The sequence below is a fragment of the Mustela nigripes genome, chromosome 8 (genome assembly GCF_022355385.1).
Source record: "Mustela nigripes isolate SB6536 chromosome 8, MUSNIG.SB6536, whole genome shotgun sequence".
In the NCBI taxonomy this organism is placed as follows: domain Eukaryota; kingdom Metazoa; phylum Chordata; class Mammalia; order Carnivora; family Mustelidae; genus Mustela; species Mustela nigripes.
The window spans coordinates 76,487,928-76,506,812 of NC_081564.1; positions in this window are offsets into that span (position 1 = coordinate 76,487,928).

Genomic DNA, 18,885 nt, shown 5'->3' on the forward strand with positions numbered 1-18,885 from the left:
TCCATCATCATGGTCAATGACCATCAGGTCACATCAGTCTGAGGAGAATTGATTTTACATTTACAAGTCCAAAAGCTGCCTAGTTATTTAACTCTAGACCAAGTAAAACGTTTGTAAAGATATAGAAATCAGATGTTTGGGGTGTGTTGGAACAAAGAGGTTACAAATGGAGGAAAACACAATTACCCAAATTAAAAAAGGATAAACAGATGGAAGCAAGTCATATAGAAAATAAGATTCATAAAGTTCTCAAAGGACTATGTTGCTGAGGCCCTCTGGTTATTCCATTGTAAAGAAATAGCAGTGCATCTAGATTTTTATTCTTATAACTAATGTGGGCTTGAATCACAAAGTTGGAAGTTCTAGAAGACTATCCATAAGTGCTTCTGAGGTAGGAAAGATGTTAGAGTTTGAAGCCAATGGCCAAGAAAGAACTCTTAAGATGTCTTTGGTGCAAAAAGGTGTTTTTTTTTTTTTTAAGATTTTTTTTTTTTTAATTTATTTGACAGAGAGAGATGCAGGGAAAGAGGGAACACAGGTAGGGGGAGTGGGGGAGGGAGAAGAAAGCTTCTCATGGAGTAGGGCGCCAATGAAGGGTGATCCCAGGACCCTGGGATCAGGACCTGAGCTGAAGGCAGATGCTTAACGACTGAGCCACCCAGGTGCCCCAAAAAGGTGGTTTTCTTAAAACACAGGGATGGGACCCGTGGGCAGAGAGAGCTGCCGTGAGGTCCTGAGGAGTGGCCCATTATATACTTTCAAGTTGGGAGGGAGTTAGGGATTGCAGAAGTCTCCAAGGAATTTTGGAAACAAGGTTTCCAGGACCTTGGTGGGGCTAGTTATTGTTGGGAAAAGGTCATTTATTACTGTCTGTTAAAACCTTAGTCATGAGACTCTTGAGATGTTTATCGGTGGATCATATGCTTGGGGGATGACTACCAACATACATCTTGGGGGTTAGAGATAAAGGAAGTTTCCAAAGGAATTTATTATTTGTTAAAGAGATTCACAGGATCCTGGGGGCTGTCCTTTTGCCCTTAACAAAGTATTAACATCAAGGCAGTGGAGCTTCTGGAAGGTCACTCTGCCTGTTTCAAGGACTTATCAGCGGGCTATAGATAGTAAGAAAATTGAAGTTTTCTTTTGTCTTTGTTTTCTATATCACTTTCTGGAAAGAATTAATACTTTTATATTTTTGTATAGTCATCTTTGTTCAGAAGTCTTACATATATGTTACAGAACTTGTCTAATTGTTTTCCTACTTAAATAATTTCTTTTGGAGAAACCATATTAAAAGCAAAAATCATTGTGTATTTACAGACATCTATGATGAATGCTGCTCTATATTATAATACGTGCCCACTTTGCATCTTTATCACACAAACTCAGGCTTGTCATTAAGATGGCTCTTGTATTCTCTAGGAACACATTCATGGATCTTAACTTTCTCCAGCTAATAACAGTTTTAGGTGTTCCTTCTTCAGAACCCCTCTGACCATGCACCTATCCCAGCTTTGTACTTCTGACCAGTGTTGTGCTGAGTAGTATTGGAGATTGAGGCAAAAGGAAAAATTGTGATATTGCTTCATTTAAAATTTTGGTGCTTTCTTCATCATGAAATGTTTGCATCAAGTTTGATTTTTAAAAATATCACATCAAAACTTGATTTATTTTGATTACTGAGATTTTGGGTTTTGTTTTGTTTTTGTTTTTTGGGAAGCCCTTCAATGTTATAACTGAGCTGAGAGTTCTCTGGTCCCAGCTCTGCTTTTTACAATGTATTGTTTTTATCTCTATGCCTGCCTCCCTGGAATAGACTGTGAGCTTTCCAAGAACAATGGCCAAGTTTTTCCAACTTTGAATTACCAGCGTCTGTCACAGCACCAGCATGTAGTAGGTGTGCAATACTTTGTAAATACTTTGTAAATACAGATTAGATACACATGCATGCTTTTAAACCTTATGTGTGCTTTTAAAAATTATTCTTTATGAGTCCACTTGACTACAAATGTAATTTTTAAAACCTCAAAAGATAGTCCTCATATTATTCTTGACTTTCAGGGATAGCATTAATTATAAAATTTCTTTTCAAAATTCCATTTATTATGACACCAAACCCAACCCACACTGGCTTCCCTTGTTAGGGAAAATTGTGAACATTTCCCTAATTAATCTTCCATAACCCATATTTTTTTGTTATTTTTGTCTAATTTAATTGAGTTTTATTTTAAATGAGCTGCTGCCAAGTGTCATTAGAGCTTGATCTACATCTTAATAAGGTGTGCACTAGGGCACAGAGCTGAACCACAGGCAGAATGGTGTATGGCAGACTTATAAAGAGACATCAGAGGTGACAGTTAATGGCAGGGTTGTGTCTAGAGACAGAAAAGAAACAGATTAACTTGGCATCTGAAAATGAAGGGATTGGTAGCATTAATTGAGAGCATAAAATAGGTACACTTGAAATTGGAATTTTTAATTTTCTTTTCTTTTTTTTTAAGATTTTATTTATTTGAGGGGCACCTGGGTGGCTCAGTTGTTAAACATCTGCCTTTGGCTCAGGTTATTATCCCAGGGACCTGGGATGGAGCACCACATATGGCTCCCTGCCCAGTAGGAAGCCTGCATTCCCTCTCCTACTCCCCCAGCTTGTGTTCCTGCTCTTGCTGTTTCTGACTCTGTCAAGTAAATAAATAAAATCTAAAAAAAATTTTTTTTACTTATTTGAGAGAGAGAGAGAGCATGAATGGGGCAGGGAGCAGAGGGAAAGGGAGAAGCAGACTCCTTGATGAGTCTTGGGGCTTGATCATGGGGCTTGATCCCAGGACCCTGAGATTATGACCTGAGCTGAAGACAGATGCTTAACCAACTGAGCCATTCAAGTGCTTCAATTTTATTCTTCTTTATTATTATTCTAGTAAGTATAAGAAGGCTTAATATTTAATTCAAGAGAATTCTATGTTATAAGTCCTATACTCATTAACAAAAGTGATGACTATAATTTTCCAAGTCAAATCATTTGGTGAAAATTTGTTAGCAGGAACTATATATAATACAATATTTCCTGGGATAAGTAAATGGATGGTGAAATTCACATTTCCAGTTCCCCTTCCTTTGAGCTTAACTCAAGAATAAACAATGCAGTGGTATAATGCTACTTGAGAGTTTGTAAGGCACTTACATGTAAGACAAAATTAAGGAAGAGTGAATGAAGGTGTAGACCAAATCGTATATATTTTAAGATACATAAACACAATAGTTCTGAGTGTCCTCCTGAGTGTCATATAATTTTTCCTTTAGTACTGCGGTGAAATCTGGCATCATAATATCATCACTATCATTAGCATGCATATGTTAGTATATAAAATATACACTATAACATATAACATCATCATCATCTTCATAGCTATTTCTGATTAAGTGTTTCCTGTGTGGCAGGTGTTATTCTAATGTATATTGTACACATATGGATATGTAGTGATGGGCAAAGCTAAGATTCAGATCCAAGGGAACATAATGATTAAGAACATGGGATATTTCCTTAAAATAGTCTCATCTCTCTGAGAACTTTTTTGTAGTCCGATGATTGTGGCAACACACGAACCCATCCTTATAGCACTCATGGATTGTGGTCATCTGTCCTCTGGTGAATTCATTTATTGACTGGAAATCAATTATCTTCTATAAGAGAAACTTGGATCTTTAATACTTAATTGTGTCCAAGTTCTCTTCATAGAGACCTGTTTTCTTATAGCCTGTTCTTGTTCATCTAGGACTCTTCCTTCTTAGACCACAGAAAATACTCTGAAATCTTGTTTGTATGGCAGAGCTTCAAATACTAGAAGTTAGCTCTTATCCACTATTCCTGTCCGTCTTGCATTCTTAAACATTTCTAGAGCCTTCTTCTCTTCTTCAAAGGACACAATGCCACATTCCTTATATGTTGTTCATCTTTCCTGGATATTATCTTATTTTTCAATATTGTTTTTTTTTTCCTTTTTAAATTTGAGTCTAGTTGACATGCAGTGTTATGTTATTTTTAGGTGTACAGCATAGTGATTCAACTCCTCTAGACATAATTATGGTATGCTCGCCACAGGTGTAGCTACCATCCCCATACAACACTACCACAGGGTCATTGACTATATTCCCTCTGCTGTGCCTTTTATGCCTGTGATTTATTCATTCCACAACTAGGAAACCTGTATCTTCTACTCCTTTTTATCTATTTTGCCCCTCCCCACACCCCACTTCTCTCTGGCAACCGTCAGTTTGTTCTCTGTATTTATAGGTCTGGTTCTGCCTTTTGTTTTTTTTATTCATTTCCTTTGTTTTGTTTTGTTTTAGAATTCTACATGTGAGTGAAATCATATGGCATTTGTCTTTCTCAGTCTGACTTATTTCACTTAGCATAATTCCCTCTAGGTCCAAGATAAACAATACACTGTATTTGTGATCTGACTGCAAGGAGGCAAAATCTTAGAAACACAGTAGTCTAGATACCAAGGGTCTTGGTTATCCCAAACCAGTTCAGCTTCCTCTGACCATGTTTCAGGGCTTCCTTTTAGTTGCCTCTTGCATTATTTTTAAATTTTTTTTTAAAGATTTTATTTATTTATTTTTGCCTGTCGTGGGGGGTGGGTGAGAGAGACAGTGAGTGCGTACAAGCATGGAGGCGGGGAGGGGCAGAGGGAGAATTGGACTCCCCACCGAATGGGGTGAGCCTGATGTGGGACTTGAATCCAGGACCCTGGGATCATGGCCTGAGCCCAGAAAAGATGCTTAGCTGACTGAGCCACCCAGCCAGGAGCCCTGCCTCTTGTATTATTTATCATAGTTTATAATTGGACTGAGGGAGGAACAGGGAGAAATAAGTCCACAGCATTTCGTCCAGTCTAGAAGTCTCAATAACTTTTAACTTTCCCTACTTTAAGCCTTATCCCTTGTAACCTGTTCTCTGCTATTGTTATGAGCTTTGTCAAATTAAAATCCAGGCTGTACCTAACCTGATTTAAAATTCTGAATTAATCCTCATTGCCTATAGTATAAGCTTCGAAGTCCTCAGAATGACCTTTAAGGTTTTTTTCATTTTGTTTTGCTGTGACCTCTGCCTGCCTCAGAAACCTTGTCACTCCTACAAGCACCTTGCACTTTAGCATGACGGGGTACTTGCAATACCTTGAAAAGACATGGCCATTCTTTCCATTAGTACTTTCTAACCTCTCCCCCTGAAATGCTCTTCCTTTCACTAACCAAGTGGGCTCCATTTAAAAAAGTTGAAGCCACACATGTAATTTAAGGGAGAGATGTTTCAACAAAGTATTTGGGGGGTTGAAAGATTAGACATGAAAGGTGAGCTGCTTAAGAAATTAATAACAACTGGAGGACCAAAGGAGGAATGTTCTGAGGAAATGAGAGCCATTTCACTTCAGGACCAATTCTCTAAACTAATTTAACAACTGACCCATTTGCTGAATGAAAATCTTCTCAAATTTACTTGTTTCTTATAGCTGTTCAGTTTAACTCAACCAGTTTTGTTTTGTTTCGTTTTGTGGTTGCATTTTATGGAATATTTTTATTTATCTTAGTCCTAGCTCTCTGTTGTGGCCGGAGAATGAAAAGCAGGGAAGGAAGGAGACTGAGAATCTTAAAAATATAATAGAATATATGATCTTGAATATGCATTGCTTTTACTAACATAATCACCATTAATATATTCATCATAAAATATATAGTTTTAAAAATCTATGATATTTACTTATATTATGTATTTATATATCACATAATTACTTATAATCTGTATTCAGTAAGATACTTCCACATTTTTCATGAATATATTTTTAAGCTCTATTCTCCTTGAATATATTGAGTAAATATATATATTTCTTAGAAATATATATTTTTCTTAGAAGTATATTCTTCTAATAAATCACCTCAAGAGGCATATATTCATCAAAATATATCAAAGAATTGCTTCCTAAGAGTTAATTCTGGTGAAGTTTGATGTGGGATCACACTTAGCAATATTTATATTGCTAACAATGGAATGGAATTTCCAGTAATTCATAAGTTATGGAGATCATTGAGTCTCTGTGGGGCCAAATGGTGCTTTTTAATGGTTAGTATTAATATATTTTCAAAGAACTTTTGTATTGACTTGGAAAGGCTTTATTACACCTGATCCTGCCCACTTTGGTAGGGCAGCTTTGAAGCAATGTTTGTGATTATCTCCCCATGGGGGTTAGTCAGCCAGAACTTTGGCCCGAAGGTCACAGAGAGGGTGGAACTAGGCAAGGTGTATCACCAAGAGACACAGGCAGGTATGTTAGCAAATATCTTTGGCTAGATCGACAATCACAGAACAGCCATGATGGTGTCAGAGTCTTGTCCCGCATCACTGAGTTGTTCCTAGGGTAAGGACTACAGATCATAGTTGCTCTGTCCCTGGAACTGTGGGTCCGTACTGCTCAGTAGGGCACAAACCCCAGTCAGGTCCAGGTACCATGTCCAATGATCCTGACAATCATTGTTTCAATATTGCTGAGAGATCTTCCAAGAGTTCACAAAAAACAGATTAAAAAAAAAAAAAACTCTAATCATAGTATCTTAAGTTTGGATCATTTTCCTCTAGAGGGCAAGGTTATGTCCTAGGGAGCAGAGGTGAGGCTGGGAGCTGAGTCTCATAAGTAACTGCAGCTCCGTGACAGCTGGGGGACATGGAAGCACCAAGTAGGAGAGTGTTGCACCAAACTTTAGGTGTTTTCTCATCATTTGGATAGAATTATTGTACCTTGATGATAGCATGAGCAACTTAAAACTCTGCTGAACAGGAGTCCTCAAATATGAAGCCATAGAACATATCTTCCAACTTCCTCCTTAAAACAATAAGAAAGATCTGGTGCTTAATGTCAGGCTTTCTGAGAACTCTGAGGTTTAGAATAAAAAGACACCAGGTCCTGAATGTGAGTGGATTCTATCAGTTACTAAAAATAGAGAATAAACAAAGAAATATGCAATATACATACATACATACATATATAGAGTAAGACATGGTCCAATCCCAAAGGATCACAGAAACCAACTAATTCAACTGTCCTATTCATCAGTGAGTAGCTACTAAATATTACATTGTTTACACAACCCCCTTTACGAGGTATTGTATGAGTAGTACCAATGATGCTTTGAGCATAGTAGCTTGTGCATTGTGCTATTTCTTAAGATATCTGGATGAAGGCATGAAGAAATGGGCATCTTCCAAATCACAGGCCACCATTCAGGCCTGCAGCTTCCTGTTCTTCTGCCTCATAGAGAATCCCAAGAACAGATGGTAACACCAAATTTAGAGAGCTTAAAACTGATCTCTGGCAGAATCAGAAGATCCTCAAGAATCAGTCGGCACTTCAAGACTTTATTAGAGTCTTTAGCTGTCACTTAATTAGAAGTAAATAAAATGCTAAACAATAGATATTTCTGGTTAACTGAATTATAAATATAATAAATTTGGAGCACATTGCTTAGCCTGCCTCCCCCACACCCCCCAGATCCTCATTATTATCTAGGGAAGAAAAGAGAGCTAGAGAGAAGATGCATCAGAGGTTCTTCCTAAGCTCTATTCCTCAATAGTTCTTTGAATCTCATCTTAAAGTAATGCAGGTTAGTACATTCCTGAAAGTTCAGCATCTTTCTCCTGGTGCTGCTTTGAGGTTTTGTAATGGAGGCTGCTAGTTAGGAATTACAAAGAAAATAAATCATGATTAGTTATTTAAACATAAAAAAGATACTTGTGGTTTAGAGGCAGAGTTAAGTAACACTACTATGCTAAATAACTCAGATGTTAAAAAAATAAAAAACAAGAGGTCATTTATTTCCACAGCCACCACTAAGGTGTCATTAATATTGAGAGGCTTAATATCAACAATAGAAATGTGTTCGGCACGAAGACTGGACTTGCACCAGGACAACTGAGTTTCTGCGATACCACAGGCAGGGTGCCTTGGTGGCTCAGCTGGTTAAGTGTCAGAGTCTTGGTTTTGGCTCAGGTCATGATCTCCCAGGGATGATCTTGAGGTTGTGAGATCCAGCTCCATACTAGGCCACAGAGCCAAGCCTCGGGCTCTCGCTCTCTCTCCCTCCCTCTTCCCCCACCCCACCCCCTGTCATGCACACATGCTGTCTCTCTCTCTCAGATAAATGAATCAAGATCTTTAAAATATCATGCACAAGAAAAACCAAATCAGATCTCTCTGGTGTCTTTGGAAAAGCACACATGATAAATGTGAGGAAGGAGAAGATCATAAACTTAAGATTATGTAATTTACAGTCCTGATGAGATGACAAGCGTACTTCTGACCTCAGTCTGTCACTATGGTTTTCAGTCTTGGCAAATCCATTTGTTTCATCAGTTGAGTGAGTGCAAAAAGAAACTATTCTTTCTTATCTGTCATGCACAGTCCATATTGAAGGCAATTTTACTGAGCACCCATAGGACCTAGAAGAGGAGATTTACATGGACTAGATTTAATGGACTCTCAAGTTATCCAAATAATGGTGGCCATTATTGTGTGGCTGTTAAATCATGTTGCCCACGAACAGTGTTTTGATATACCGACCAGCCTGTGGGGTGTGAGTCTTCAGGAACAGCGATGTGCTCTGGAAAATTAATACTAGCCACTTTAGGGCTAGTTCTAATGTGTTTCATTATTTCTATGTCCAGCAAATTTGCATCTGTCTAAAGCTATCTTAGATAAGCCTTCTCATATTTTAAGTAGATGGGGAAAAAGCATCCTTTGTAATAATTGAGCCATTGAGGACAGTTCTCTTTTTGCTAAAATGTTTGAAAGATATGAATAAGGTCTAATATAGAAGAAAGGTCTCAACTTTTCTACTTATGTGGAAAAGAAACCAGAGAATTTATAATCAAAGAAATAAAGGTGAGAGAAAAACTTTAAAATGGCTCATTCTATTTTAATTCTTCTTTTTTATTAGTTATGATTTCTTAATATTAATTTCTAAATTCCACTCTGGCTTTTTAAACTGACCTATTGACTGTAATAGTTCTCTTAAAATTGTGGCCATAAGGTCAAACCACCACTTAAATATTAGTTACATTGTACCTAAGTGTAAAATGAAGATCTTCTCATCAAAAATGAACATATATTATTTCCTATTGTTGAGTAAGTGAAGATTATCTACCAAATTCAGTTGCATGGGGACCCAAATTGAGGAATGTGTGCAGAACCCAAACAGCTCTTTCACCTTGGCCATATATGATTCTTCCAGTTACATGTTGTGTAATAAGTCACTCTCACACCTAGTGGTTAAACTTTTTTTTTTTTTTTAATTAATTCCCCCACGTCTGCACTTTGGGCTGTCTCTACTCACTTGTGCATTAGTTGGTGTGATTCAAAGCCTGGAGCTTTGAGTAGAGCACTTTGTAAGCTTGCTCCCTCACATCTAAGCATGGGTTTAAAAGATTCAGAGAGCTGGGTGATAGATCATCAGAGCCTGTAATGTTTTAAAGTTTTATTGTGAATGATGTCAACTATTTGTTTTCTTGAAGAAAGAGAGCATAAAACCCCAGAGTAGAAATACTCACAGGCCAGAGGGCATAGTATTTGTGGTCTGAGGAATAAAACCCTAATTGAAATGACTAACTATTTAGGCTTCACTTTCTCCTCTGTTTTTCCAATATATGATTTAGTAAAATCTATTTCAGATAGAAAGGCACCGTTAAAAAAAATTAGTAATGATTTAGAAAGGAAACAAAATAGGATTTAAAACTAAATATAATTCAAAAAACAAGAGACACATAATAAACAAAATGAAGATAAATACATATCAGATAAAGTGCCCAGGGTTTAAAAGAAAATATTAGGATATTTCCATAATTCATAAATTTCTTAGAGAAAACAAAACTAAATTAGCTCCAAAAACATTTATCAAAAACAGGAAAGGGATATAATGTGAGTGCTGAATTAGAGAATAAATGGGAAGGTGTTACATTTTTACTAAAATTAATGCTACCTTAGAGGCAACAAAAAGTACAATTGATAATGGTAAAAGTATAGGCAAGAAGGCCAGACTTGAAAAAAATCACACAAAATTAGGTAGAAATTAACAAAATGTTAACATTAAAATAATGAATAGGGAAAGTAAAATATATGAAGACAGATGAAGAAATATGACATATGCTCTATTAGATAAGAGAATAAAAATAAACACATGAAAATTTTTAAAAAAAGGTATTTCCTGAAAATTCTAGTTTTCCTAGGAAAAGGTCTTCTAAGAAAACTAGAATCTTCAGGGGAAAGCCCAGTGTGGGGGAGAAAATGATATAGAATAATTACTAACACTATCTATCACAGTGGCATTTTTTTAAAAAAGGCATTTAAAATAAAGAAGGAATCTAAGGGGCATCCAAAAAAGAAAAATCATGTCGATTCTCAAAGGGGAAATATCAGTGATATCAACATTCAAAATTCTGCATTTTAATATTGAATCACATTTCCAAAGAGAAAAAAAGTTTAATTTAGTAGGGTTTCATATTTAGTTATAAGTCATGCAAATATTCTGACATACATAAGAATTTGAAGAATAAAGCAACCATCAATTTTATATGAAACAAGAAACAATTTACCTAGTAAAAGTGATAAAAAATAAATGCACTTGATCTAAATAAATAAAAATAAAAAAGACCAGGAAAAGAAGATTTAACTTAGGATATAGAAACCTGTGAAACTACCATTTTTATCTTAATAACAAGCTAAAGCCAGATAATCCTTAAAATCATAACATCTCTTGAAATCCTTAAAGGCAGAGGTCTAGAGTAACTAACTAGTCTTAAATCTGTAGGAAAACCAGGGTCTCCAAGGAGAGATGGAGAGATGGGGATGAGCACAGGATTACCTAGGACAGAGCAAGGGCAGAGGATGGGAATGCCATATAAATTGATAAGAGAATTTGGCTAAACTTTTAAGTAAATTGTCAAAGGCCAAGTGTGGGCTGGTTTGAGAGTATGGAAGTTGTAGGAGCAACAGATGCAGGGGAATCTGCACCCACTAGCAAATCCTTCTCTGTGGACTTCATCAAATACTCAAGAGAAAGATAGGGGCAATGAGGAGGCTGGAGCATGCCTCCCACAGGTCTATGCTTTGGGGAGGAAGACAGAAACCACTACTGGAAGACCCCAGTGGAACAGGAAACTTAAGCCCCCACGAAGGGAGGCAAACTCTGTGGTCTCCAAGGTACACATTAAGACCCACTGTAGCTATGGGAATGAAAGAAAAGACTAAACAAAACTTCTATTTTAGGGGAGGGGCAGAAAAATATGCTAGACTCAGAACTTATAGAATCTGAGAGGGGTGAAATTCCTAAGAAAGCCCTACCCAAGGACCAGAGAGCTGGTGGACTGAGGCTGACCAAGGAAAACAGCCTTCCCTATGCTTTCCACACTGCTGTAGAAATTTTGCTAGTTCTTCAATACCCAGCCCAAATATCCCATGTTTTATTCATCATGTTTCCTCCTATCGTTATCATTCATTCATTTATTCAACAAATATTTGAGACTCTGCTATCTTTAGACATGAGACTACTGCAGTGAACAGAATAGAGAAATTCTTTGCCTTCAAAGTGCTTCTATAGGGGAGACAGAAATAACCAAATAAGTTTATAATGCCCATCGGTAAAGAAAAAGAAAGCACTGTTAAAGTGGTTAAAGTGATAGGGAAAATGATTTCAGTAGGACTGAGGGGTGACTTTTAAGTGATGATCTACAGCAAGTCAGAGAGCAAGGGAAGGAATTATCTGGGGAGAGCTCAGTTCTGAAAGATAAAAAACTGAAAAGGCTCTGATGCTGAGATACACTGGAGGCCTGGATGCTGAAGCCCCATAAGCGAAGGGAAGCACAACTGACTCCCTCAAAGCCTTTCTCATGACCCTCTCCCCTGGCACCTTGTAGCTATTCAATAAATGCATGTTGGTGTGTTCTGACACAGCCTGGTTTCAGTTATCTTCCTCTCCTAACCTGTAAACTGGGAAAGACCTTGGTTTAATCCTTTTGAACCATCAATGCCTGACACTAAATGTAAGTTCAATTACAATCCAACTAACAGCAGCACTGGTATATTAAAATATTAAATTAAAAATTAAAGCAATTAAAAATAAAAGCAGAAAAAAAAAGAAATAAAAACAATTTCAGCCTTAAGATTGAAGAAAGATCTTCCCACATACTCCTCCCTGAGTAAACAAATGATGAGGTGTTTCTCCTATCTCTTTTGTCCAGTCCACTTATGAAATCAGTTCTGCCCAAAGGCAAAGGAAACAAAAGCGAAAATGAAACAAAAGCGAAAATGAAACTTTTGAGACTTCATCAAAATTAAAAGCTTCTGCACAGCAAAGGAAATAGTCAACAAAACAAAGAGGCAACCCATGGAATGGGAGAAGATATTTGCAAATGACAGTACAAACAAAAGGCTGATATCCAGGATCTATAAAGAACTTCTCAAACTCAAGACACATAAAACAAATAATCACATCAAAAAATGGGCAGAAGACATGAACAGACACTTCTCCAAAGAAGACATACAAATGGCTAACAGACACATGAAAAAATTTTCATCATCATTAGCCATCAGGGAGATTGAAATTAAAACCACATTGAGATACCACATTACACCAGTTAGAATGGCCAAAATTAGCAATATGGGAAACAACGTGTGTTGGTGAGGATGTGGAGAAAGGGGAGCCCTCTTACACTGTTGGTGGGAATGCAAATTGGTGCAGCCACTTTGGAGAACAGTGTGGAGATTCCTTAAGAAATTAAAAATATGACCCTGCAATTGCACTACTGGGTATTTACCCCAAAGATACAGATGTAGTGAAAAGGAGGGCCATCTGTACCCCAAAGTTCATAGCAGCAATGACCATGGTTGACAAACTGTGGAAAGAACCAAGATGCCCTTCAACGGACAAATGGATAAGGAAGATCTGGTCCATATACACTATGGAGTATTATGCCTCCATCAGGAAGGATGAATACCCAACTTTTGTATCAACATGGACAGGACTGGAAGAGATTATGCTGAGTGAAATAAGTCAAGCAGAGAGAGCCAATTATCATATGATTTCACTTATTTGTGGGGCATAACAAATAACATGGAGGACATGGGGAGATGGAGAGGAGAAGGGAGTTGAGGGAAATTGGAGGGAGAGATGAACCATGAGAGACTATGAACTCTAAAAAACAATCTGAGGGTTTTGAAGGGGCGGGGGGTGGGAGGTTGTGTGAGCCTGGTGGTGGGTATTATGGAGGGCACGTATTGCATGGGCACTGGGTGTGGTGCATAAACAATGAATTCTGTTACACTGAAAAGAAATTAAATAATAAAAAAAAGAAGTCAGTTCTGGATCACTAAGAACATTATTTCAGGAATATATCTTAGCTATGTCCACATGACAATTTCAATCTTGGTACAGCTGCTAAAGCAAGACCTGAATGATCAATTGAGACTAATTCTGTTCTTGAAGGAAGACCTTTTGAATTTTTTTGGTTTAGAAGAAACCAAGATTCTCTGGGATGGGTCTAGAGCTCAGGAAATTGCAATAAGTTAACTATTAGATTTTTGCTAAACCCATAACAATTTCTTCCTTAATTCCCACTACTCAGAGGTTAACAGTTGGCCAAATAATCCAGTGTCTTCAGTAGCCCATTCAGGTGAAGAAAATTAGCCAGTATGCTGCCTATCATTAGTCAATCTCCTTATCTTCTAATGGAGGGACTTCTACCAGATGAAACTGCCTCTTTATTGCTCCAGCCCTCCACCATCCACAGGATTTTGATATCAGACTGACAAACTTATCCTTAATTCAAAATATGACAGATTCTGTGAATTTGGCTTTTTGCTCTTTACCTCTCACCCCCTCTCTTTGTTTTAAAGATTTTATTTATTTATTCATGAGAGACAGAAAGACAGAGGAAGGGGGAGAAGCAGAGCTTAATGAGGGACTAGATCCCCAGTCCCAGGGATCATGACTGAGCCAAAGGCAGATGCTCAATCAACTGAGTCACCCAGGCGCCCTCCCCCTCCCTCTCTAAAAACAGGGATTCACATTTCTTACTAGAAAGAGAAAAGAAGGTACCAGAAAGAAAAGTAATAGTAGTACAATTTCATATATTCATGTCCGATACTTTACAGAATCAGAATTCTCAATGAATATTATAAAAGGAGGTCAGATAGTTTAGCTTTGATACAAGAAACCATTTTAAAATTCTAATTAGATGGAAAAGGAATATGGTTTTTAAATTAAATTCTGCAATCACTTCAGTTTAAAATTTCCCTTTTGTTAAATAATAAAAAAAAAAACTAATGCAGTGTGCTAATACTGATACTTTTTTATCTACTATGTTCCAAATAACCGCTGATTAAAAGAAAGAAATTTCATCATAAGAGGGAAATTTAATGAGTTCTCATGAACAATTAAAAAGATTATTTGCATATTTTTAGCCTATTGGAGGAAAAAATACTGAGCAGGAAAGGTTTAGCAATAATCACATGCTGAGAAAGAGTGGAAAGGGAAACATTAAATGCTTTTCTTTCCTCCTGAAGCCACGGATAGCATTTCAGGAGGCTTATTAGCATGCACACTGGAGTGACCTGATTTGCCAGTCCTCTGCACTTAGGCAGGTGTTTATTACAGGTGCTCCATCACTGGTATTTTTATCTCTCTAAGAAAAATGAGAAATACAGAGAAGACCCATGCCCGATTATGTTCATGATGGTGTATTATTACGGCAATGGGGGGAAGGAGATTATACCCAAAGCCAAGCTTGAGAAACATTTGATAAACTCTCTTTGGAGAGTCTCTTTCATGACATTTACTCTTTGTCACCCAGTCTGTTGTACACAGAGCCATCGTGCCTGGGGCACCTGGGTGACTCAGTCGGTTGAGCAACCAACTTTTGGTTTTGGCTCAGGTCATGATCTCAGGGTCATAGGATAGAGTCCCATGCCCGTGGGAGCAGCTCTATGCTCAGCGCAGAGACTGCTTGTCCCTCTCCCTCTGCTTCTCCCCCTGCTCTGTCTCCACCTCAACTAAATAAATAAAATCTTAAAAAAAAAAAAAAAATCTGTGCCTGAAGTCAAGGCAGGAAAAGTAAGGAGCTGAAAAGAAGAGCTTTAGATTCAGAAATGATCAGCCACTTACTACAAAGTGACCTCAAAGAAGCAATTTTTTTCCTGTATATTATCTATAGATCACACATATGTAAAGGTTGTAATAACATCTACCTTTTAGGGTTGTCATGATGATCAGAGAAAATGCATTTTTTTTCCAGTAAAGTTTCCTATATATAGGAGGGACTTGGCATTTGCTTGGAAGCTAAGACATAAACCATATAAATAATAATAAACATCCATTAGCAGACAAGCAGCACATCATTAATGGGAGAATACTCTAGTTTGTAAAATGTGGGAAACGATATTGTCAATAGAGTCATCTTTGATTTTGAAGACCACAATGATTTCTCTTACTATGTACCTTCTACCTGCACCTTTAATTAACCCTGACATTGGAATGAATATGCTTCCTTCAATATGAAACAAACTGGAAACACTGGCACACTCCCTGTGGCACTTGTTTTCATGGGCCCACATCTTGTTCCTTCAGCTCGTTTTTGTTTCCGCCACAGCTCCAGTGGGCTGTGCTGCCATGCTGACCTTGTTCCACCCGAGGGTGACCTGCACAGCTCTCTGGGTTTGTTTGCTTCAGAGCTTTCTCAGGACTCACGGACTACGCAAACACAGCCTATAACTGCAAGATGAGAGGCGTGGGAGGGTACAGTCAATGTCTCAGGCTACCTTCAACTAAGGGGAATAGGAGCCAGTGGAAAAATCTCTCCAGCTTCCTGTCAGTTGGAAGGATAATTCTGGAAAGCATTCTTCATACTTTGCAGAGACTCCATCTGAACTGAGCCCCCTGTTGCCTGCAGCAGGCATCTTCATAATGCACAACTGACTTTTCATCCTTTCCCTTCCTCTTCCTCAACCCCTTTTGAGATCTCTGGCATTATCTGTCAAAGAAACTTCTTGTTTTCAAGCTTCATTTTCAGGGGTGCCCAAGTTAAGACACCTACCTACCTTCCTTCCTTCCTTCAGCTTTCTCTTTCTTTTTTTTTACTTTAGAGAGAGTGAGCAAGAGCATGAGTGGGAGGGGCAGAGGGAGAGAGAATCTGCAGCAGACTCCATGCTGAGCACGGTGCCCAACCTGAGGCTCAATCCTGAGATCACGACCTGAGCCCAAACCAAGAGTCAGACACTCAACCAACACTACCACCCAGTGCTTCAAGATACTTTTCAAAGATAAGATGGATATCAGGTATAATTTAAATCTTGGCACAATCAAAAGGCACATATCTCATAACTTTGATATATTATATATAATTTGAATAGGAAAGTAAGTATCACTTTTCACAAAATCTTTCATACAGATGGAAAATAGATGTGTGGTATAAGAGGTGATGGACAGATCATTTGTTAGGAGAAAAACATTTTGGAAGTAACAACATATGAGTCAATTATATGGTGCCTCATACTCATTTTGTGTAGTCTTAAGTACATAGAGGTAATGAATTCTTAAAAGACATGAGAGATTAAAATGCAGAAGAGAATCTTAGTTGATGATGCTTTTTACAGTTCTTCTTTCAGATAATGCACTCCAAGATGAATTTTGTATTTATAGATGGAAAAAATGTTATTTGCTAATACCTATACCATTAGTACCTACACCATTTTTAAACTTTCATTATGAAAAACTTCCCAAATACCTGAAATATAGAGAATAACATAAGGAATTGCTGTGTAACCATAACCAGGTTCAACAATTGTCAATGTTTATTACTCTTTAAAAAAAAAGATTTTATTTATTTATTTGAGACACAGAGAGAGAGAGAGAGAGAGAGAGAGATTGAGCACAAGCAAGGGAAGTAGCAGGCAGAGGGAAAGAGAGAAGCAGACTCCCCACTGAGAAGGAAGCTCAGTGCGGGGCTCCATCCCAGGACCCCGAGATCATGACCTGAGCTGATGGCAGACACTTAAATGACCCAGCCACCCAGGCACTCCAATGTTTTATTATTCTTAATTTTATCTATTCCCTCACTTTTTTTCTTTTTTTTAAAGATTTTATTTATTTATTTGACAGAGAGAGAGAAAGATTACAAGTAGGCAGAGAGGCAGGCAGAGAGAGAGGAAGGGAAGCAGGCTCCCTGCTGAGCAGAGAGTCTGATGCAGGGCTCGATCCCAAGACCCTGGGATCATGACCTGAGCTGAAGGCAGAGGCTTTAACCCACTGAGCCACCCAGGAGTCCCTCCCTCACTTTTTTCTTGAGTACTTTGAAGCATATATAAGACATCATATCATATCATTTCACATAAATAGTTCAGTGTGCATCTGTGCCAAATAAGGGCATTATTTTATATAACTATATGCCATTATAATATTAGAATATTAATATATTAGAATATTAGAATATTAGAAAATATTAGAATCTTAATATAATCCAGTCCTTATTAAATTATCTACTTGTCTCCAAAATGTCTTTCATACTTAAATCATTTGAATCAAGATCCAAAAAATATTCTATAATATATTTGATTGTTACACTTTTAAAATGTCTTATGATTTATTATAATTCCTCTTCCATATTAAAAATAACTTAATTGAATTATAATTAAGGAACAATAAAAGGTACAGATTTTAAATGCATAGTATTATGAGCTTCGATGAATATATACATTAGTGTAACCACCCCAATCAATCAATATGTGGACTATTTCCATCATGCCAGAATGTTCTCTAATGTTCCTCTGCAGGTAATCGCCACCCTACCCCACCACAACAACCGAGACAACCATTAGTGAGGTTTCTAACATCATAGCTTATTTGCCTATTCCAGAACTACATATGAATAAAATGATAAGATGTATGCTCTTTGTGACTGTTTTTTTTTTCTCTCAACATGTTACTGAGATTTATTCATGTTCTACTGAACACTGTCACTCTCGGTTCATCTATTCACCCTAAATAAAGCTGCCCTGAATATTCTTCTACAGGTATTTTTGTGGACTTGTGATCATTTATTAACTTTATTTTTAAATAGCTAATGGGTATTTTTATACTTATAAATAATATTTTTATTGTATTTTCCAATTAATTGTTCCTTGTGTATGGGACTACAATTGATTTTTGAGAATACTGGCTAGTGTACTGCAATCTTGCTATTATTTAATTATTAATTCTAGTGGAATTTTGATTTATTTTGTTTTTTACATTGCTTAGGATTTTCCAACATAAACAATATAAACAATGAGGCCATATGCATTTTTCATTGTTCTCAGATGTAATATCAATGAGCAAAGGACAGCAGAATCACATTATTGATTAATCACTGTTAAGTAACTAAAGAATGTAAAGCATATGTCTTCTCAAAGGTGTTTCTCATTCATAGCAATATACAATTATTATCAGATTCTAAACACAGGACCAAATGAGATTTCATTGGCTTGGTGCTATTTACAGTAGACAAACTCTCACCCTAATTTTAATTGTTTTGGATGGTTTTTTAATTTTTTGCATTTTCTACTTTATGCACAAAGAAATAGATAAAAACATTATTGCATTACCAGCCAAGAACAATGTTATACGGCTTTGTCAAACACTTGTGTAACAAGAAAGCAACTTCCCACAATGCCTTATCTCCCCATGTTGACAGACCATTGTAGCATACACTATGTACAATTTCAGTTGTCAGTAATTTCAACAGAGCTTTTTGCAGTGACAGGAACAGAGTATTTGATTTGAAATTGTCAGCAGCTACTAGAGAAAGTTTCGTAT